The sequence below is a fragment of the Trachypithecus francoisi genome, unplaced genomic scaffold (assembly GCF_009764315.1).
Source record: "Trachypithecus francoisi isolate TF-2019V2 unplaced genomic scaffold, Tfra_2.0 Lachesis_group5, whole genome shotgun sequence".
Classification (NCBI taxonomy): domain Eukaryota; kingdom Metazoa; phylum Chordata; class Mammalia; order Primates; family Cercopithecidae; genus Trachypithecus; species Trachypithecus francoisi.
This window is the reverse complement of record NW_022681470.1, coordinates 98,726,739-98,749,143: the sequence shown is the minus strand read 5'-3', so window position 1 is coordinate 98,749,143 and position 22,405 is coordinate 98,726,739. Positions and strand designations below refer to the sequence as shown.

The following is a 22,405-nucleotide window of genomic DNA, read 5'->3' as shown; positions in this document are numbered from 1 at the left end:
ATGCCTGGTTAATTTTTTTGTATTTTTAATAGAGATGAGGTTTCACCATGTTGGCCAGGATGGTCTCAATCTCTTGACCTCATGATCCACCCACCTGGGCCTCCCAAAGTGTTGGGATCATAGCCATGAGCCACTGCGCCCAGCCAACTCCAGTCATTTTTAAGCTATTCGTAAGATCTTTCTCTCTCACATTTCTGCGATGAGACAGCTAATCACAACTAAGCGGGTTATAAAGACCTAAACCGGCCGGGCGCGGTGGCTCACGCCTGTAATCCCAGCACTTTGGGAGGCCGAGGTGGGCAGATCATAAGGTCAGGAGATGGAGACCATCCTGGTTAACACAGTGAAACCCCATCTCTACTGAAAATATAAAAAATCAGCCGGGCGTGGTGGCGGGCGCCTGTAGTCCCAGCTACTCGGGAGGCTGAGGCAGGAGAATGGTGTGAACCCAGAAGGTGGAGCTTGCAGTGGGCCGAGATCACACCACTGCACTCCAGCCTGGGCAACAGAGCAAGACTCCACCTCAAAAGAAAAAAAAAAAAAAGACCTAAACCAACATTGTAAGCAAAACAATGCTACAAAAATGGAAGACACAAAGAGTGTTCCTACCCTCCAGAGAATTTCCCTGAGAGGAGTACTGCCTTTCAGTTTTCTCTTTTGTGGGGACAGAAAGAATAATGGTAAGAGGCTGAGTAACGGCTGCATCATGAGGGAACTCTAGACAAGCAACCCATGGATATGCAAGAGAAAGACTGTCTCCAGGGGTCCATGAAAGAGACTGCCTGAAGATGACTGGGATCTTGATGAGATGGAAAATATTCCAGGCAGAGGGAAAAGTGTGAGCAAAGACAGGGAGATTTGTGTATTCGTTTCCCAGCGCTGCTGGAACAAAGTACCACAAACTGGGTGGCTTAAAACAGCAGAAATCTCTCACAGTTCTGAAGGCCAGAAGTCTGAAATCGAGTTGTGGGTGGGGCCATACCTTCTCTGAAGGCTCTAAGAGAGGATTTTCCTTGGCTCTTCCTAGCTTCTGGTGGTTGCAGACAATTCTTGGCGTTCTTTGGTTTGTAGACACATCACTCCAATCTCTGCCTCCACCATGACATGGTGTGTCCTTTATATGTCTCCCTGTTCACATGCGCCCCAGCTCTGTGTCTGCGTCTGTATCTCTTCCTTCTATAGGTATACAGCTCATACTGGATTAGGGCCCACCCACCCACTAGGACATCATCTTGACTACATCTACAATGACTCTATCTCCAAATAAGGTCACATTCATAGGTAGGCATTAGAACTTGAACATATCTTTTTGGAGGACACAATTCAACGCATAACATAAGGTCATGAGAAGGTCAATGTGGTCAGAAAGTAGAGTATATCTAGGAAAAGAGTGGAAGGAACACAGGAAGAAGGGGCTGGAGTGTAGAGGACCTTGATGAATAAGCAATGAGGGTGCAATATGTGGCATGTGCCACCACACCTGGCTAATTTTGTATTTTTAGTAGAGACAGGGTTTCTCCATGTTGGTCAGGCTAGTCTTGCACTCCTGATCTCAGGTGATCTGTCTGTCTCTGCCTCCCCAAAGTGCTGGGATTATATGCGTGAGCCACTGCACCCGGCCATTAGGGTGCACAGAATATTTTTAAGTAAAGGAGTATTACTGGCCAGGTATGGTGGCTCACGCCTGTAATCCCAGCACTTTGGGAAGCCAAGGTGGGTGGATCCCTTGAGCTCGGGAGTTCACGAACAGCCTGGGTGACATGGCAAAACTCTGTCTCTACTAAAAATACAAAAATTAGTTGGGCATGGTGGTACACGTCTGTGATCCCAGCTACTTGGGGGGCTGAGGTGGGAGGATTGCTTGAGCCTGGGAGGTAGAGGTTGCAGTAAGCTGAGCTCACACCACTGCACTCCAGCCTCGGCGACAGACTGAGACACCATCTCAAAAAATAAATAAATAAGTAAATAAATAAATAAATAAAATAAAAAGGAGTATTACTAATAAAGTTGTCCATTTGGGAAAATTGATTTGTCATTATTATTTAAAATTCATTATAGTAGAAAAAGAGAAAAGAATAGGAAAAGTCAGAGAACTACTTCAGGAACAGAGGGGGTTTGTGATGCATCAAATAGAATAGTCCATAGATCTATAAAGAATGGGACATAAGGCCGGGCGCGGTGGCTCAAGCCTGTAATCCCAGCACTTTGGGAGGCCGAGACGGGCGGATCACAAGGTCAGGAGATCGAGACCATCCTGGCTAACACGGTGAAACCCCGTCTCTATTAAAAATATAAAAAACTAGCCGGGCGAGGTGGCGGCGCCTGTAGTCCCAGCTACTCGGGAGGCTGAGGCAGGAGAATGGCGTGAACCCGGGAGGCGGAGCTTGCAGTGAGCTGAGATCCGGCCACTGCACTCCAGCCTGGGTGACAGAGCGAGACTCCGTCTAAAAAAAAAAAAAAAAAAAAAAAGAATGGGACATACAAGACAGCCTGGTTATAAGAGATGAAGTATGACTGAAGTTGGGGACTAGGAGAATAGTGTTAGAATTATTATCATTGCTACATTAATCAAACTGCATTCTAACATCAATTCTCGGGCGTCAACTGGGTGTTCTACATTTCAGTTCTGATAACTACCTACTGAGAAATAAAAATGAAATCCTAAGCACTCCCAACCAACTGAATGGACCCCCTCTTGGTCAAGGGACCCAAGAGAAGCCTTAGAAACAGAGTTCTCAGCCATGGTGGGACAGGTCAGACATGCCTCGTTATACCCCCTTCCTCCCTAACTGGCTTTCTTTCCTAAGAGTTAAACAGAAACCAGCCCTTTATTTATTTTATTTTTATTTTCTTTCATTTATTCATTTATTTATTTATTTATTTTTTTTTTTTTTTTTTGAGATGGAGTCTCGCTCTGTTGCCCAGGCTGGAGTGCAGTGGCCGGATCTCAGCTCACTGCAACCTCCTCATCCCAGGTTCAAGGTATTCTCCTGCCTCAGCCTCCCGAGTAGCAGAGATTACAGGCGCCTGCTGCTACGCCCGGCTAACTTTTTGTGTTTTTAGTAGACAGGGTTTCACCATGTTGGCCATGCTGGTCTCGAACTCCTGACCTTGTGATTCGCCTGCCTCAGCCTCCCAAAGTGCTGGGATTACAGGCTCAAGCCATCGTGCCCAGTTTATTTTATTTTGTTTTATTTATTTTATTGAGACCGGGTCTTGCTCACTCTGTCACCCAGGCTGGAGTGCAATGGTGCAAACACAGCCCCATTGCAGCCTTAACCTCCTGAGCCCAAGGAATCCTCTGGCCTCAGCCCCTCAAGTACCTGGGACAACAAGCTAACGTTTGTATTTTCTGTAGAGAAGGGGTTTCTCTATGTTGCCCAGGCTGTTCTTGAACTGAGCTCAGGCAATCTGCCCCACCTCCCAAAGTGCTGGGATGACAGGCATGAGCCACTGTGCCTGGCCAAAATCAGCCCTTTCAAAAGACTTGCTCCACTGCTGATTTACACAACTGACCAGCAATCCTTCCTGATAAGAGACCACTGACCAGGATGGGAGTGGTGGCTCATGTCTGTAATCCCAGCACTTTGGGAGGCCAAGGCAGGTGGATCAAAAGGTCAAGAGATCAAGACCATCCTGGCCAACATGGTGAAACCACATCTCTACTAAAAACACAAAAATTAGCTGGGCATGGTGGCTCATGCCTATAGTCCCAGCTACTTGGGAGGCTGAGGCAGGAGAATCACTTGAACTCGGAAGGGGGAGGTTGCAGTGAGCTGAGTCCTGCCACTGAACTCCAGCCTGGTGACACAGCAAGACTCCGTCTCAAAAAAAAAAAAAAAAATTTAAAAGAGACCACTGTTCATGGACTTGTTCTGGTCACTTTATAGATGCTGTGCACAGGATGCCTCTATGTCCTCCATATCACTTTCTGACATTACAGCCTAATTTTAATTACATTCTGAAATTACAGCCTAATTTTAATATATTTAAATATTAAGTCACCACCTCAAAGTAAACATGTGACATATGTAACACACATATTGACTTAATAGCATGTGCCCCCCCCTTTATGAATATTCACAGCTCCTCCTGTAACCTGTTGATTGTATACATAGCAATCCATTCAGCATAAATTCCTGCCTCACCCTTTCCTCCCTCAAAGTGCCTGCTTTCAGTTTCTACCAGAGGCTACACTTCCCAGCCTACAGGCTGCAATGCTTCATAAAAAATAAAACTCTTGTTTCCAAATTTATGAATCTTAAGTGCAGAATCCACAGGTTAAGGACAAAGTCCTTCACAAAATTGCATCTTGGGTGTCCCCAAACCACCCAAACTTCTGCCCACCCAACTATAAATTCGGGGCTTCCCACAACCTCCTCAGGTTCAATAATTTGCTACAACAACCCAGAACCCACTGTTCTGGGTGAATAATACAACTGCTATTTAACATCACATTTCTATCATAAAGAATAGAATTCACGCCAGATGCAGTGGTTCATGCCTGGAATCTCAACGTTTTGGGAGTCCAAGGCAGAAAGATTGCTTGAGCCCAGGACTTTGATACTAGCCTGGGAAACATAGCAAGTCCCATCTCTACAAAAAATTTTTAAAATTAGCTGGGTGTAGTGGTGCACATCTGTGGTCCTAAGCTACTCAGATAGAGGCTGAGGTGGGAGGATTACTTGCGCCCAAGAAGCCAAGGCTGCAGTGAGCCATGTTTGTGCCACTGTACTCCAGCCTGGATGACAGACCTGAATGACAATTTTCTTTGCCTCAAAAAAATATATATATATAAAATTCAATAAAACAAAAAACAGCCAGGTGAGGTGATGTGCACCTGTAGTCCCAACTACTTAAGAGGCCTGAGGCAGGAGCACTGCTTGAGGCCAGGAGCTTGAGGCTACAGTGAGCTATGATTGCACCACTGCACTCCAGCCTGGGTGGCAGAATGAGACCGCCTCAAAAAAAAAAAAAAAAAAGAAAAAGTCTGGGTACAGTGGCTTACATCTGTAATCCCTGCACTTTGGGAGGCCAAGGCGGGCGGATCACCTGAGGTCAGGAGTTCAAGACCAGCCTGGCAAACATGGTGAAACCCCATCTCTACTAAAAAAAAAAAAAAAAAAATACAACAAAATTAGACAGGCATAGTGGTGGGCACCTGTAATCCCAGCTACTTGGGAGGCTGAGGCAGAAGAACCCCTTGAACCTGGGAGGCAGACTTGCAGTGACCCAAGATTGTGCCATTACACTCCAGCCTGGGTGACAAGAGTGAGACTCTATCTCAAAAAAAAAAAAAAGAAAGAGAGAAAGAAACTGGGTGCGGTGGCTCATGCCTGTAATCCCAGCACTTTGGGAGGCCAAGGCGGACGGATCATGAGGTCAGGAGATCAAGACCATCCTGGCCAACATGGTGAAACCCTGTCTCTACTAAAAATACAAAAATTAGCCAGGCATGGTGGCGCGCACCTGTAATCCCAGCTACTTGGGAGACTGAGGTAGGAGAATCACTTGAACCTGGGAGGTGGAGGTTGCAGTGAACCGTGATCGTGCCACTGCATTCCAGCCTGGCGACAAGAGACTCTGCCTCCAAAAAAAAAAAAATACAATTCAAGAACAACCAATGAAAAAGACACTTAGGGCAAGGTCTGAGGGTGGGGAGGAGAGAACGGGGAACAAAGCTTCCCGTGACTTCTCCTCATGGACCCTGGGTGCATCTCCTCATGGCATCTGGGTGCATCACCCTCCTTGTACATCAATGTGTTCACAAACTAGGAAGCTCCACTGAGTCTTGGGGTCTAGGGTATTTATTAGGTTTTCATTATGTAGGGCATGATAGATGAAATCATCGGCCGCTTGATTGAACCCAATCTCTAGACTCTCCTCCAAGGAGATCAGGGTTGCCGGGAGTAGGGTAGGTAAGCGAAATTGAAAGATTACAAGTTTCAATCCTCTGAACCTATGCTTGGTCTTTCTGGTTTGACCAGCCAGTCCCTTGAAAATATCGAAGGACTCACAGTGTGTTAATTCATTCACATCAACTCCTGTATGGTTAAAAGGGGATCATAAAGAATAACAAAAAATTTCCATTTCTGTCCCTTAGGAAAGTCTAAGGGTTTTAGTTAGTTTGTTTTTAGAGATGGGGGTCTCACTCCATTACCCAGTCTGGAGGGCAGTGGTGCCATCATAGCTCATTGCAGCCTCAAACTCCTGGACTCAAGCAATCCTCCTGCATCGGCCTCTCAAAGTGCTGGAATTAGAGGTGTGAGTCGCTGCGCCCATTCTCCAAGGGTTTTTGAACCCATGTGCTGGCAACCAGAGACAAAGATCAGACATACAGGCAAAGCTCAGAGATGTTGCAGTTTGTGTTCCAAACCACAGCAATAAAGTGAATATCACAATGAAGCGAGTCACAAATTTGTTGGTTTCCCAGTGCTTATAAAAGTTATGTTTATACTATACTGTAGACTATTAAGTGTGCAATAGGATTATGTCTTAAAAGTGTATATATTTTAATTCGAAAATACTTTATTGCTAAAAAAAAAAAAAGTGCTAACGATCATCTGAGTCTGGTGGAGAGTCTTGCCTTGATGTTGATGGCTGCTGACTGATCACAGTGGTGGTTGCTGAACACTGAGGTGGCTATAGAAATTTATTAAATAAGGCCGGGCGCGGTGGCTCAAGCCTGTAATCCCAGCACTTTGGGAGGCCGAGACGGGCGGATCACGAGGTCAGGAGATCGAGACCATCCTGGCTAACACAGTGAAACCCCGTCTCTACTAAAAAATACAAAAACTAGCCGGGCGAGGTGGCGGGCGCCTGTAGTCCCAGCTACTCGGGAGGCTGAGGCAGGAGAATGGCGTAAACCCGGGAGGCGGAGCTTGCAGTGAGCTGAGATCCGGCCACTGCACTCCAGTCCGGGCGACAGAGCGAGACTCCGCCTCAAAAAAAAAAAGAAATTTATTAAATAAAACAATGACATTGCTGCATCAATTTACTTTTCCTTTCACAAGAGATTTCCCTGTAGCATGCGATGCTTTTTGATAGCATTTACCCACGGTAGAATTTCTTTCAAAATAGGAATCAATCCTCAAACCCTGCCCCTGCTTTAACAACTAAGTTGTTGTAACATTTTAAATCCTTTGTTGTCATTTCCACTATGTTCACAGCATCTTCACAAGAAGTAGATTCCATCTCAAGAAATCTCTTTCTTTACTTATCCATAAGAAGCAACTCCACATCTGTTAAAGTTTTATCATGAGATTGAGGCAATTCAGTTTCATCTTCAGGCTCCACTTCTAATTCTAGTTCCCTTGCTATTTCTACCACATCTGCAGTTCCTTCCTCCACTGAAGTCTTAAACTCCTCAAAGTCATCCATGAGGATTGGAATCAACTTCTTCCAAACTTATGTTAATGTTGATATTTTGACCTCCTCCCATGAATCATAAATGTTCTTTTTCTTTTGCTTTTGTTTTTTTGAGATGGAGTTTCACTCTTGTCACCCAGGCTGGAGTGCAACAGCGCAATCTCAGATGACTGCAACCTCTGCCTCACGGATCAAGTGATTCTCTTGCCTCAGCCTCCCAAGTAGCTGGAATTATAGGTGCCTACCACCACGCCTGGCTAATTTTTGTATTTTTCGTAGAGACAGGGTTTCACCATGTTGGCCAGGCTGGTCTCGAACTCCTGGACCTCAGGCAATCCACCCACCTTGGCCTCCCAAAGTGCTGGGATTACAGGCATGAGCCACCATGCCCAGCCTTGAATCATAAATGTTCTAATGGCATCTAGAATGGTGATTGATTCCTTTCCAGAAGGTTTTCAATTTTATTTGTCCAGATCCATGGGAGGAATCACTATCAATGGCAGCTATAGCCTTATGAAATATATTTCATAAATAATAAGACTTGAAAGTCCAAATTGCTCCTTTATCCCTGGGCCGCAGAATGGATGTTGTGTTAGCAGGCATAAAAACAACAGTAATTTCCTTGTACATCTCCATCAGAGGTCTTGGGTGACCAGGTGGATTGTCAATGAGCAGTAATATTTTGAAAGGAATCTTTTTTCTGAGGAGTAGGTCTCAACAGTGGGCTGAAAGTATTTAGTAGGCCAGGTGAGGTGGCTCCTGTCTGCAATCCCAGCACTTTGGGAGGCCAAGACAGGAGGATCACTTGAGCCCATGAGTTTAAGACCAGTCTGTGCAACATGGCAAAACTCTGTCTCTACAAAAAATACAAAAATTAGCCAGGTGTAGTAGCACTTACCTGTGGTCCCAGCTACTAGGGAGGCTGTGGTGAGAGGATCACACAAGCCCAATGAGGTCGAGGCTGCAGTGAGCCACGATCGTGCCAATGCACTCCAGCCTGAGTGACAGAGTGAGACCCTGTCTCAAAAACCAAAAGAAAGTATTCAGTAAACCATGCTGTAAACAGATATGCTGTAATCCAGGCTTGTTTTTCCACTGATAGAGCACAGGCAGAGTAGATTTTGCATAATACTTTAGGATCCTAGGATTTTGGGAATGGTAAATAAGCACTGGTTTCAACTTAAAGTCACCAGTTGGGTTGGGCATGGTGGCTCTCGCCTATAATCCCAGCACTTTGGAAAGCCAAGGTGAGTGGATCACTTGAGGTCAGAGTTCATTACCAGCCTGGCCAACATAGTGAAACCCTGTCTCTACTTAAAATACAAAAATTAGCCGGACATGGTGGCACGCACCTGTAGTACCAGGTACTCGGGAGGCATGAGGATCTCTTGAACCTGAGAGGCGGAGGCTACAATAAGCCAAGATCGCACCATTGCACTCCAGCCTTAGTGACAGAGCAAGACTCTGTCTCCAAAAAAAGAAAAAGAAAACCTGTTGTTTAATGGAGCCGCCTTCATCAATGATCCTAGCTAAAGCTTCTGGATAACTTGCTGCAGTTCCTATATCAGCACTTGCTACTTCACCTTGCCCTTTTATGTCATGGAGATAGCTTCTTTCCTCATGAACCAACCTCTGCTAGCTTTTAACTGCTCTTCCACCTCTGTGGTTTGGAACACAAACTGCAACATCTCTGAGCTTTGCCTGTATGTCTAATCTTTGTCTCTGATTGCCAGCACATGGGTTCAAAAACCCTTGGAGAATGGGCACAGTGGCTCACGCCTGTAATTCCAGCACTTTGAGAGGCCGATGCAGGAGGATTTCTTGAGTCCAGGAGTTTGAGGTTGCAATGAGCTATGATTGCTCCACTGCCCTCCAGACTGGGTAATGGAGTGAGACCCCCGTCTCTAAAAACAAACTAACTAAAACCCTTAGAATTCCCTAAGGGACAGAAATGAAGACAGGGCCTTGCTCTGGATTAGGGATTGGTTTAAGGGCATGCTGTGGCTGATTTGATCTTCTATTAGGACCACTCAAAGTTTCTCCATGTCAGCAATAAGGCTGTTTAGCTTTCTTATCATCCATGGCTAACTTATCATTAGCGAGCTACTTGGCACAAGAGACCTAGTGTTTGGCCTATCTCGGCTTTCTCGGCTTTCGAAATGCCATCTTTTATTAATTTAATCATTTCTAGCTTTTGGTTTAACATGAAAGACGTGCAACTCTTCTTTACAATTGAACACTTAGAGGCCATTGTAACGTTATTAATTGACCTAATTTCAATATCATTGTGTCCCAGGGAATAGGGAGGCCTGAAGAGAGGGAGAGACACAAGAATGGCCATTCAGAAGAGCAGTCAGAATGCACAAATTTATCCATTAAGTTTATCATTTTATATAAGTGCAATTTGTGGCACCCCAAAATAATTACAATACTAACATCAAAGATCACTGAGCATCTCTGTTTCCACTTGAGGGTTGGGAAAAGAACAAAAATCACTAATCACAGATCACCTTAAAAGATATAATAATAATTTCAGAGTTTAAAATATTATGAGGATTACCAAATGTGACACAGACATGAAGTGACTAAGGCTGTTAGAAAAATGGCACCAATAGACTTGCTTGACGCAGGGCTGCCATAAACATTCAATTTGTAAAAAGTACAACATCCAAGCTGGGCATGGTAGCTCATGCCTGTAATCCCAACATTTTGGGAGGCTGCGGCAGGCAGATCACCCAAAGTCGGGAGTTCAAGACCAGCCTGGCCAACATGGTGAAACCCTGTGTCTACAAAAAAGAAAAAAAAAGAAATACAAAAATTAGCCAGACCTGGTGGCAGGTGCCTGTAATCCCAGCTACTTGGGAGGCTAAGGTGGGAAAATCACTTGAACCCGGGAAGCAGAGGTTGCAGTGAGCTGAGATCACGCCATTGCATTCCAGCCTGGGCGACAGAGCAAGACTCCATTTCAAAAAAAAAAAAATCTGCGAAGTGCAATAAAGGTGAAGTTCAATAAAGTGAGATACGCCTGTATTCTTTGTTATAACACATACTTTTTTTTTTTTTTTTTTTTTTTTTGAGGCGGAGTCTCGCTCTGTCGCCCAGGCTGGAGTGCAGTGGCCGGATCTCAGCTCACTGCAAGCTCCGCCTCCCGGGTTCACGCCATTCTCCTGCCTCAGCCTCCCGAGCAGCTGGGACTACAGGCGCCGCCACGTCGCCCGGCTAGTTTTTTGTATTTTTTAGTAGAGACGGGGTTTCACCGTGTTAGCCAGGATGGTCTCGATCTCCTGACCTCGTGATCTACCCGTCTCGGCCTCCCAAAGTGCTGGGATTACAGGCTTGAGCCACCGCGCCCGGCCTACTTTTTTTTTTTTTTTGAGACAGAGTCTCACTGTGTTACCCAGGGTGGAGTGCAGTGATGCAATCTCGGCTCACTGCAACCTTTGCCTCCCAGGTCTCCCAGGTTCAAGCGATTCTCCTGCCTCAGTCTCCTGAGCAGCTGGGATTACAGGTGCCTACCACCATGCCTGGCTAATTTATGTATTTTTAGTAGAGATGGGGTTTTACCATGTTGGCCAGGCTGGTCTCAAACTCCTAACCTCAGGTGATCCACCTGCCTCAGCCTCCCAAAGTGCTGGGATTACAGGCATGAGTCACTGTGCCCAGCCTTTATTATATCACATACATTTTAATAAATGATATTTATTAAGGATTAAGGATGTGACATATAACAGGCATATTTAACTCTCATGCCAACCTTATTTATCATCTCCATTTTACAGTTGAGGAGACTGAAATGCAGGGACTATATAATGAGCCCCAGGATCATAATATCAGTAACTGGTAGAGTAAGGATTGAAAGCCAAGTCAGTTTACTCAAGAGCCTGTGCTGGTAACAACTGATACTTCCTCCCTGTGTCCTCAAGCAAGTCACTTAACCTCACAGATTTTGGTTTTCCATGCAGTTAAGATAAAGAAGGTGGACTCCATGATTACTAATGTTCCTTTCAACTCTAGTGTTTCCCCTTTTCATTTAAATTGTTTCAAGGCCGGGCATGGCGGCTCACGCCCATAATCCTAACACTGTGGGAGGCCAAGGCAGGCGGATCACTTGGAGTCGGGAGTTTGAGACCAACATGGGCAACATGGTGAAACCCCGTCTCTACAAAAACACACAATTAGCCGGGCGTGGTGGTGTGTGCCTGTAGTTCCAGCTATTCCAGATGTTGAGGCACAAGAATCGCTTGACCTGGGAGACGGAGGTTGGGGTAAACTGAGATTGCCCCACTGCACTCCAGCCTGGGCAACAGATGGAGACTCTGTCTTAAATAACTAAATAAATAAATAGTTTCTTTTTTTTTTTTTTTTTTTTGAGACGGAGTCTCGCTCTGTCGCCCAGTCTGGAGTGCAGTGGCGCAATCTCGGCTCACTGCAAGCTCCGCCTCCGGGTTTACGCCATTCTCCTGCCTCAGCCTCCCGAGTAGCTGGGACTACAGGCGCCCGCCATCTCGCCCGGCTAGTTTTTTGTATTTTTTAGTAGAGACGGGGTTTCACCGTGTTAGCCAGGATGGTCTCGATCTCCTGACCTCGTGATCCACCCGTCTCGGCCTCCCAAAGTGCTGGGATTACAGGCTTGAGCCACCACGCCCGGCCTGATAAATAGTTTCAAAACACCATTTTTCTTTTCTTCTTTTTCTTTTGAGGCGGAGTCTCGCTCTGTCGACCGGGCTGGAGTGCAGTGGCCGGATCTCAGCTCACTGCAAGCTCCGCCTCCCGGGTTCACGCCATTCTCCTGCCTCAGCCTCCCGAGTAGCTGGGACTACAGGCGCCCGCCATCTCGCCCGGCTAGTTTTTTGTATTTTTTAGTAGAGACGGGGTTTCACCGTGTTAGCCAGGATGGTCTCGATCTCCTGACCTCGTGATCCGCCCATCTCGGCCTCCCAAAGTGCTGGGATTACAGGCTTGAGCCACCGCGCCCGGTCTCTTTTTTCTTTTTTTGAGACAGAGTCTCACTCTGTCGCCCAGGCTGGAGTGCAATGGTGCGATCTCAGCTCACTGCAACCTCCATCTTCCATATTCAAGCTAGTCTCCTGCCCCAGCCTCTCAAGTAGCTGAGATTACAGACATATACCACCACACCTGGCTAATTTTTTTGTATTTTTAGTAGAGATGAGGTTTCTTCATATTGGCCAGGCTGGTCTCAAACTCTTGAACTTAAGTGATCTGCTGGCATGGGCCTCCCAAAGTGCTGGGATTACAGACGTGAGCCACCGCACTTGGTCAAAACACCATCCTTAATGGCTGCATAATATCCTACTTATGAGTAAAAGATAATTTACTATTACCCTACTGCTGGACATTTAGGCTGCTTCCAGTTTTTCCCAACAAAATTATCCTTGCAATGAACATTCTGATGTTTTACAGATTATTTTCTTAGAATAAATCCTTAGAAATAATTCTATCGCAATCCATTCCTGTAATGACATTTTTTTTAAGTTTTATTCATCTAATCAATGTAATTTAGCTGTGTTATCTTACTATACCTGTTTTTTAAAACCAATATTATGCTACTATGGGGACTTAGTAAGAAAAAATAAAACACATTTTACTCTTGCCTGATTTCTTTAAGATTTTTAATCATTAATTTTTTCTCTTTTTTTTTTTTGTTTTTGTTTTTGTTTTTGAGATGGAGTTTTGCTCTCGTCACCCAGGCTGGAGTGCAACAGCATGATCTCAGCTCACTGCAACCTCCACCTCAGTTCAAGGGAGTCTCCTGCCTCAACCTCCCAAAGAGCTGAATCAAAATGGAGTCACTAATGTTAAGAAAACCCTTACAAATAAGGCCAGAAGAAGTCATACTGAAAAGATTTTTACACTTGTATGCATGAAAATGAAAACGACTCTACAAAACCCACAACCTTACACAAAAGCCGTCACAATCTTAGGCAAAAAAGACTTCTACAAGGACATCTGTCCAGCAACTACTTGTTCAACCTCAGACTGGTGTCATCCCTGTTATTAATCCTTGTAGCCAAAGATAATTATTTCAAAACAATTGTATAATCCTCCTGATTTTTTCCTTTAAAAACTTTGGTCTTCCTTTATCTCCTTGAATACGCACATCATTTACTATGACATGCAGATTCCCATTGCAATGCTCTATTCCCAAATAAACGTCATTTTCTTTTAGAGAGCCTCTCTCTCTGCTTGTTATTTAGGTTAACATGTATCAGGCCTAGGCCGTACACAGTGGCTCACGCCTGTAATCCCAGCACTTTGGGAGGCCAAGGCGGGCGGATCATGAGGTCAGGAGATCGAGATCATCCTGGCTAACACGTGGAAACCCCGTCTCTACTGAAAATACAAAAAAAATTAGCTGGGCATGGTGGCAGGCGCTTGTAGTCCCAGCTACTCGGGAGACTGAGGCAGGAGAATGGTGTGAACCTGGGAGGTGGCACTTGCAGAGAGCAGAGATGCGCCACTGTGCTCTAGCCTGGGCAACAGAGCAAGACTCCGTCTCAAAAAAAAAAAAAAAGAGAAGGTACTTTGTAATATTCTCCCCACCCTTGAGAATGTGCTTTGTAAGATACACCCCCTGCCTGCAAAATAATTGCTCCTAACTCTACCGCCTATCCCAAACCTGTAAGAACTAATGATAATCCCAACACCCTTTGCTGACTCCTTTTTCGGACTCAGTTTGCCTGCACCCAGGTGAAATAAACAGGCTTGTTGCTCAAAAAAAAAAAAATTTTTTTTGTTTGTGTTTCTCTTGTTAATCTATCTTTTGTTATGTGGCCTCAGCCATGAACCAATGGGTGAGGAAACAATACTATATATCCTTAGGTCTTGGACATGGAAATCAATAAATATTTATTAAATAAGTAAATTTGTCTTGTTCTTTTTTGTTTACTCTTTTAGACGACCTTTAGAAAATTTCCATTAGCCAGGTGTGGTGGCACGTGCCTGTAGTCCCAGCTGCTCAGGAGGCTGAGGCAGGATAACTGCTTGAACCTGGGAGGCAGAGGTTGCAGTGAGCTGAGATCATGCCACTGCACTCCAGCTTGGGCAACAGAGTGAGACTCCACCTCATAAAAAAAATAAAAAAAATAAAAAAATTTCTTGGCTTCCTCCCTACAAAAAAAATCCAGTGGGAATTTAGATGGGGGCTGCATTGAATTTTTAAATTGATTGAGGACAGGCTAAAATCTTCACAATGTTCAGCCTTTTCATCTAAAATTTAGCATGCCTCTCCTTTTATTCATTGGTGAAAAAATAAGAGTGTTTCTATTAAAGGATGTTTCTAATTTTTTCTCTCTAGTAATAGTTTGATAGTTTGTATTACATAGATCAAACAAGTCCTCAGTAAGACTATGTCTATGAATTGTATTTGTTGATATGGTGCATGGGATCTTTTTTTCTCTACATTCTTTACATAATTATTGCCAGAATATTAGAGTGCTTTGTTTTGTTTTTTGAGACAGAGCCTTGCCCTGTCACTCAGGCTCAAGTGCAGTGGTGCGATCTTGGCTCACTACAACCTCTGCCTCCCGAATTCAAATGATTCTCCTTCCTTAGCCTCCCAGGTAGATGGGATTACAGGCACCCGCCATCATGCCGGGCTAATTTTTGTATTTTTATTACAGTAGAGATGGGCTTTCCCCATGTTGGTCAAGCTGATCTCTAACTCCTGGCCTCGAGTGATCTGCCTGCCTCGGCCTCCCAAAATGCTGGGATTACAGAAAACAGCACCTGGCATGAGCCGCTGCACCTGGCCTAGAGTGTTTTTTTTCTGAACGACTTCATTAATTCAAGTAGTTTAGTTGAGCATAAAGATTCCATCATCTGCTTGCCTCCCAGAATTTAAGCCACTTATTTATTTACTATCTTACTGTATTTGTCAGAACTTCTATAACAACTTCAAATTAGAGGCTGAGAGACTGAATAACAAATGGACAATGGCCAGATCATATGAAAAATTGAACTTTGACCCATGATGTGCAACACCTTGCCCAGGAGATCAACCCTTTATCTACAATAAACAACTCAGGAAGCCAGCCTGCTGTAAGTCAGACTTAGAGGAAGCCAGTTTGCTATCTCTAGTGACAATCCAAGAAGCTAAAAAATAACTTCTGTAACAATTGGCCTAAAATGGCCAGGACTTGATCAATAACTGATGGCTTCCAGAATTTTAGTCCCCATTTCCAACATAGGACCAACCAAGGAAAGCCAAATATGCACCCCTAACCAATCACATAAGATGCTCCACTTCTGATTAGCCCACCTGCAGCTTCCTCATGCCAACAGCTTCCAATCAGGGCTTCTTTCCTCCATAAAGCTTTCCCATTTCTCTGCCTGCCTCTGGGTCTCTGCCCAAATGCCAGTGCTGGTAGCGGACTCCCTTGCTAAAGCAAGCTCAGAATAAATAGCCATTGCTTCTCTCATTTGGTAGGTCTTTTTTTCTTTTATCTTTTAATGACAGAGTCTCACTCTGTCACCCAGGAGTGCAGTGGTGCCATCTCGACTCACTGTAACCTCTGCCTCCCCAGTTCAAGTGATTCTTCTGCCTCAGCCTCCCAAGTAGCTGGGACTACAGGTGTGTGCCACCAGTTCAAGACCAGCCTGGCCAACATGGTGAAACCCCGTGTCTACTAAAAATACAAAAATTAGCCAGGTGTGGTGGGGGGCGCCTGTAATCCCAGCTACTCAGGAGGCTGAGGCAGGAGAGTCACTTGAACCAGGGAGGCAGAGGCTGCAGCGAGCCGAGATCATGCCAGTGCACTCCAGCCTGGGCAACAAGAGTGAATTCCGTCTCAATAAATAAATAAATAAATAAATAAATAAATACTCACACCTGTAATCCCAGCACTTTGGGAGGCTAAGGCGGGCAGATAGCAATAGCAAGGTCAGGAGTTCAAGACCAGCCTGACCAACATGGTGAAACGTCATCTCTACTAAAAATACAAAAATTAGCCTGGCATGGTGGTGCATGCCTGTATTCCCAGCTATTCAGGAAGCTGAGGCAGGAGAATTGTTTGAACCTGGGAGGCAGAGGTTGCAGTGAGCTGAGATCACACCACTGCACTCCAGCCTGGGTGACAGAGTGAGACTCTGTCTCAAAAAATAAATAAAATTTAAAATTTTTTTAAAAGACAAAAAGGAGAAATATTATCATCTAATATGAAAAATGATTAGTATAATTATTATATTTTAAAACTGTGGCCGGGCACAGTGGCTCACACTTGCAATCCCAGTTCTTTGGGAGGCCAAGGTGGGTGGATCACTTGAGGCCAGGAGTTCGTGACCAGCCTGGCCAACCTGGCGAAACCCCACCTCTACTAAAAGTACAAAAATTAGCCAGGGTGGTGGAATCCCAGCTACCCGGGTGGCTGAGGCATAAAAATTGCTCAACCCTGAGACGCGGAGTTTGCAGTGAGCCGAGATCACACCACTGCACTCCAGCCTGGGCAACAGAGCAAGACTCTGTCTCAAAAAAAAAAAAAAGGAAAGAAAGAAAAATAGAAAGTATGTTAATAGAATAAAGTAATTTACATAGAATCAAAGGAAGCAAGAATTTGGCAGCATTAGTCTAGTAGTGCTGAGTGTACTGCTGCCAAGGTGAGATAAACTAAACACAACAAATACTAAAACCTCTAGAAAAAATATGCTAGTGTGGATCAGGGTAGGTTCCTCTTACTTGTCAAATACATAAAATATCGCTAAAGACCATCTAGCACCCTCTCCTCTGATTCTATGCTCACCTGAGAGGATTCTGATTGTGCACTTGGCCTCTCAGTTACCTTTCCTAGAAGGGACACACGAGATCTTCACCTCGCAACATGACTACTGCACTCGAAATGTGGCTAATCCGGGCACTTTGGGAGGCCAAGGAGGGAGATCAGTTGAGCCCAGGAGTTTGAGACCAGCCTGGGCAATATGATGAGACCCCATCTTTATAAAAAGAAAGAAAAGAAGAAGAAAGTAACTAAATAAAAATAAAAATCTGTTAAAAAAGAAAGAAAGAAAGAAAGAAAGAAAGAAAGAAAGAAAGAAAGAAAGAAAAAGAAAGAAAGAAGGAAAGGAGGAAAGGAGGAAAGGAGGAAGGAGGAAAGGAGGAAGGGAGGAAGGGGGAAGGGAGGAAGGGAGGAAGGGAGGAAGGGAGGAAGGGAGGAAGGGAGGAAGGGAGGAAGGGAGGAAGGGAGGAAGGGAGGAAAGAAAGAAAGAAAGAAAGAAAGAAAGGGAAAAATGACTATCTGAATTGAGATGTGCTGTAAGCATAAAATCCATCCCAGATTTGAAAGACTTTGTATGAAAAAAACACAAAAAAATCTTACTAATGATTTTTTATATTGATTACATATAGAAAGTATAATATTTTGAATATGTTGGGTTAATTAAAATACATTAAAATTAATTTTACCTGTTTCTTTTTAGTTTTTTAAATATGTCTACTAGAAAATTCTAAATACATCTGTGACTTGCATTTTTTTTTTTTTGAGACAGAGTCTCATTCTGTCACCCACGCTGGAGCAGAGTGGCTCGATCTTGGCTCACTGCAGCCTCTGTCTCCCAGGCACAAACAATTCTCCTACCTCAGCCTCCGGAGTAGCTGGGATTACAGGCACCCGCCACCATGCCTGGCAAATTTTTGTATTTTCAGTAGAGATGGGGTTTCACCATGTTGGCCAGACTGGTCTCCAACTCCTGACCTCAGGTGATCCACCCGCCTCGGCCTCCCAAAGTGCTGGGATTATAGGTAAGAGCCACCAAACCCCACCAACTTGCATTTTTGACAGAATTATATTTCTATTAAAGAGCACCATGGATGCAGCTGGAAACCATCATTCTCAGCAAACTATCACAAGAACAGAAAACCAAATACCACATGTTCTCATTCATAGGTGGGAGCTGAACAATGAGATCACCTGGACACAGGAAGGGGAACATCACACACCAGGTCCTATTGTGGCGGGGGGTGGGGAGGGATAGCATTAGGAAATATACCTAATGTAAATGACGAGTTAATGGGTGCAGCAAACCAACATAGCTCAGGTATACATATGTAACAAACCTGCACATGTACCCTAGAACTTAAAAAAAAAAAAAAAAAAACACACACACACAGAAAAAGAGCACCGATTTAGAACGCTGAACAATAATACCATAGTCAATGTAAATACACAATCTCCCTGTAAATTAATAAATTGACACTTCGGTTTAGAAATCTGACTTTGGTGAATTTTCTTGGCACAAGTCTGTCCCTCATATACTGATCGATTTTTGTATTTACAAACTCAAATAAATATTCTCCTTCCATAGCCCTGCAAAATGAAGGATCAAGCCTTCACTGAAGTGAGCAAATCAAAGTTTTAGCATCTTCTGAGCTTTCTAGGCACAAGCTGTCAGTTCAGCCATTTCTCTGCCTGCAATTTCGCTCTTGGTTTATAATCTTGGGTTTAGGCTGTGTTTTTCAAGAGATAGAGTTGGTGCCATTCATCTTTGTTTTCCTATCACTTATGTTCCTTAAACAAAGGATCTTAAAAGTTTGTTAAATATTCTACATTTTATGCCTTTGATCATAGCTATAAGACTGCTTGCCTTGAAAAGGATTTGTACATAATTCTCCATGGTTTTTTTCTTATATGTTAATTACAAACTGCTTATAAAAATTGAGTACATAAATACCTGAAAGACAGTAGTTATTTACAGTCATGTAAAGCAAAAATGGCAAGTGACATCTAATTAATAGCTAATAACCTAATAATATGGAGTGGAAGCTTGATAACTATTACAGCACACTGTGTTTTATTATCAAGGACAGAGCCTTAGAGACAGACCACAGAATTGATATTTCATCATTATGCGATGGCCTACATTATATGACCTCTTATTTGTCCCTCAACTCCAATAGCAACCTCAAGGCTGATATAGAATAGCAGTGGAAAGGAAAATAGATGACACAAAAAGAAAAGTAGGTTTATCATGGGACCCGTGTAGTGCTTTGGCCTCATAGGAGAGACCAGATGGTAGTAGCTCCTCTCTCAGCAAGTAGCTCCTCAATGTCCTGCGGGTTGTAAACAACAAATTCACATTGTCTTCACCTGCTAAAAATTATTTTTTTAAATACTGTGGCAACATCAAAACAATACTGAAAATACAATCCCTCAATATAAGAAGAAAAAATTTTCCTAAATATTTAGTCCGTCAAAAGAAAAAGTCTTTTCTGAGAAATGCTATTACCCACTAGAAAATCTTGGCTTCTTAAAATCCAAGAATATTCTCATCTCTTTTTTGTTTGTTTGTTTTCTGAGACAGTCTCACTCAGTCGCCCAGGCCTGAGTGCAGTGGCGCGATCTTGGCTCACTGCAACCTCCACCTCCCAGGTGCAAGCGATTCTCCTGCCTCAGCCTACTGAGCAACTGGGACTACAGGCACGCGCCACCACACCCGGCTAACTTTTGTATTAGTGGAGACAGGGTTTGACCATATTGGCCCGGCTGCTCTCCAACTCCTGACCTTGTGATCCACCCACCTTGGCCTCCCAAAGTATTGGGATTACAGGCGTGAGCCACAGCGCTAGGCCTCTTATTTTTAAATAAAGTAAATGGCCCTCATTTTATCCAATTTTGTGACTTTGTAAAAGCCAATGAAAATGCCTGAGAAACTACTGCCATTAGTTTTACTGCAGTTAAATATTTGCTAACTTTGCCAGGTGCGGTGGCCCCTGCCTGTAGTCCCAGCACTTGGGAAGCTTGAGGCAGGAGATGACTTGAGCCCAGGAGTTCTGGGCTGTAGTGTGCTATACCAATCGCGTGTCCACACTAAGTTTGGCATCAATATAGTGATCTCCCAGGAACAGGGGACCACGAGGTTGCCTAAGGGAGGGGTGAACTGGCCAAGATCGGAAATGGAGCAGGTCAAAACTCCCCTGCGGATCAGTAGCAGGATCGTGCCTGTGAATAGCCACTGCACTCCAGCCTGGGTAACAGACCCTGTTTCTCTCTCTAGATAGAGAGATGATAGATAGATAATTGATTCATTGAGCATATATATATGCTAATTCTATAGAAACATGTAACTGTCCTTTGACATTTTAATAAAAATTATGTATACAAGATTTCAAATTTATTTATTCTCTTCTTCCATAGCATCAAGGACACCTTTCGGTTGCACAAGAAAAACTGAAGCAAATATTCTCTGAAAGGTGACTGATTCCAATAAAACGTATAATTTTTGTACGTTTAGTAGAGACGGGGTTTCATCATGTGGTGGCACGCACCTGTAGTCCCAGCTACTCTGGAGACTGAGGCAGGAGAATCGCTTGAACTCAGGAGGCAGAGGTTGCAATGAGCCGAAATCGTGCCACTGCACTCCAGCCTGGCAACAGAGCGAGACTCCGTCGCAAAAAAAAAAAAAAAAAAAAAAAAGTATAATTGATGACAGTTTTCTTCAATAGTTTAAGACACTTCTAACAAACTATAATTTAGTCGTCCTAATTAACAGAAGAAAAATGTTAATACTCTCACACAGTGACCTCTACAAAGTTTCCCTCAATGGATCCATCCTTTCCTTCGGAGAGGAAAAAGATTCTACATATATATCTTAAAGCTCTTAATCACTTTACATGTGAGCTACATGTCATTTTTCAACGGTTTCCCTCTGGGTAGTTGGTTGCTCCAATATTTTCCAGAATTGATTCGTTCTTAGGTACCAACTTGACTGTTCAATTCAGCAATGCTGGCTTTAAAACAGAAGAAAAGGCCAGGCGCGGTGGCTCACGCCTGTAATCCCAGCGCTTTGGGAGGCCAAGGCGGGCGGATCATGAGGTCAGGAGACCGAGACCATCCTGGCTAACACGGTAAAATCCCGTCTCCACCAAACATACAAAAAATTAACTGGGCGTGGTGGTGGGCGCCTGTAGTCCCAGCTACTGGGGAGGCTGAGGCGGGAGAATGCCGTGAACCCAGGAGGCGGAGTTTGCAGTGAGCCGAGACGGCGCCACTGCACTCCAGCCTGGGCAACAGAGCAAGACTACGTCTCACAAAATAAATAAATAAATAATAAAATAAAATAGAAGAAAAATAGGAGTAGGAACAACGTGGAATAGTAGGCTAGCCCCTGGGGACAAGAAGAGAAGTCCCCTTAGCAGAGGTCACCGAAGTGCAAACTTGAACCAGACTGTGCACAAACAAGTGACAGAAGCAAAAGTGGCCTCAGCTGCAAACGCAGCACTTCATAAACCACACACATGATCAGCCCTCATTTCCACCTTAGAGAACTTGAAAACTTACCTAACTCCACCATTTATAGCTGCTGAGCAGGTGGATGATATTCGTCAATGTGGGGTTTAGAATAATGCAATACTTGAAATAAAATTAGAAAGAAAATAAGGCCAGGCACGGTGGCTCATGCCTGGAACCCCAGCAATTTGGGAGCCGAGCAGGAGGATCACTTGAGCCCGAGAGTTCGAGATCAACCTGGGCAACAGAACAAGACTCCGTGTGTATTTAAAAAAAAAAAAAAAATTAAGAAAACAAAAGCTTTGTTAATCGCTAAGCAAGGATTACAAAATGGAAAAGACAGTAAAGAAAAGGAAGGTCCTAAGTACCTGACCCACGAGTTTCAGTCCAAGTAAGCTGGACCTGCCCAGAGGAAGCGAAGCGGAAGTATGATCCAGAGCGCTTCCCCAGGCCTCCCGCGCTCCGCGCATGCGCAGGTCTCTGACTTTGACCGCTTTGGCGGATGCGAGCCAGCCCTAGGTCATCTAGAGGCGGAGGGCGGGGCGGCATCACGTGACCGGGGTTGCGGCATTTCTGGCCCAATCCAAGACGGTTTCGGAAAGCGCTCTGTAGAACAATTCGGGTTGCCGGGATCCTTTCCGAGTCTTGACCTCCACTTTTGCTTCTGGCTTTTCGACTCTGTTCTTGAATCTAAAAATTTGCCTTGGCAGAAATTTTTGCCTGTGTTCCAGGAATTACATTACAGACACACTCTAAAGTAATCAGCACTTTTTATTTTTTTCCTCCATCGACTAAAATAACAT

General features: G+C 44.2%; 1 long non-coding RNA gene across 1 annotated transcript in view; it reads right to left on the bottom strand.

Annotated features, from left to right (window-relative positions):
• LOC117076739 overlaps positions 1 to 22,082 on the bottom strand; it is a 44,018-nt gene extending 21,936 nt beyond the window's left edge. The window contains exon 1 of the long non-coding RNA XR_004434462.1: positions 21,654 to 22,082. This is a non-coding gene — a long non-coding RNA (uncharacterized LOC117076739). The remainder of the gene's footprint in view (positions 1 to 21,653) is intronic.
• Between the last annotated feature and the right edge of the window lie 323 nt (positions 22,083 to 22,405).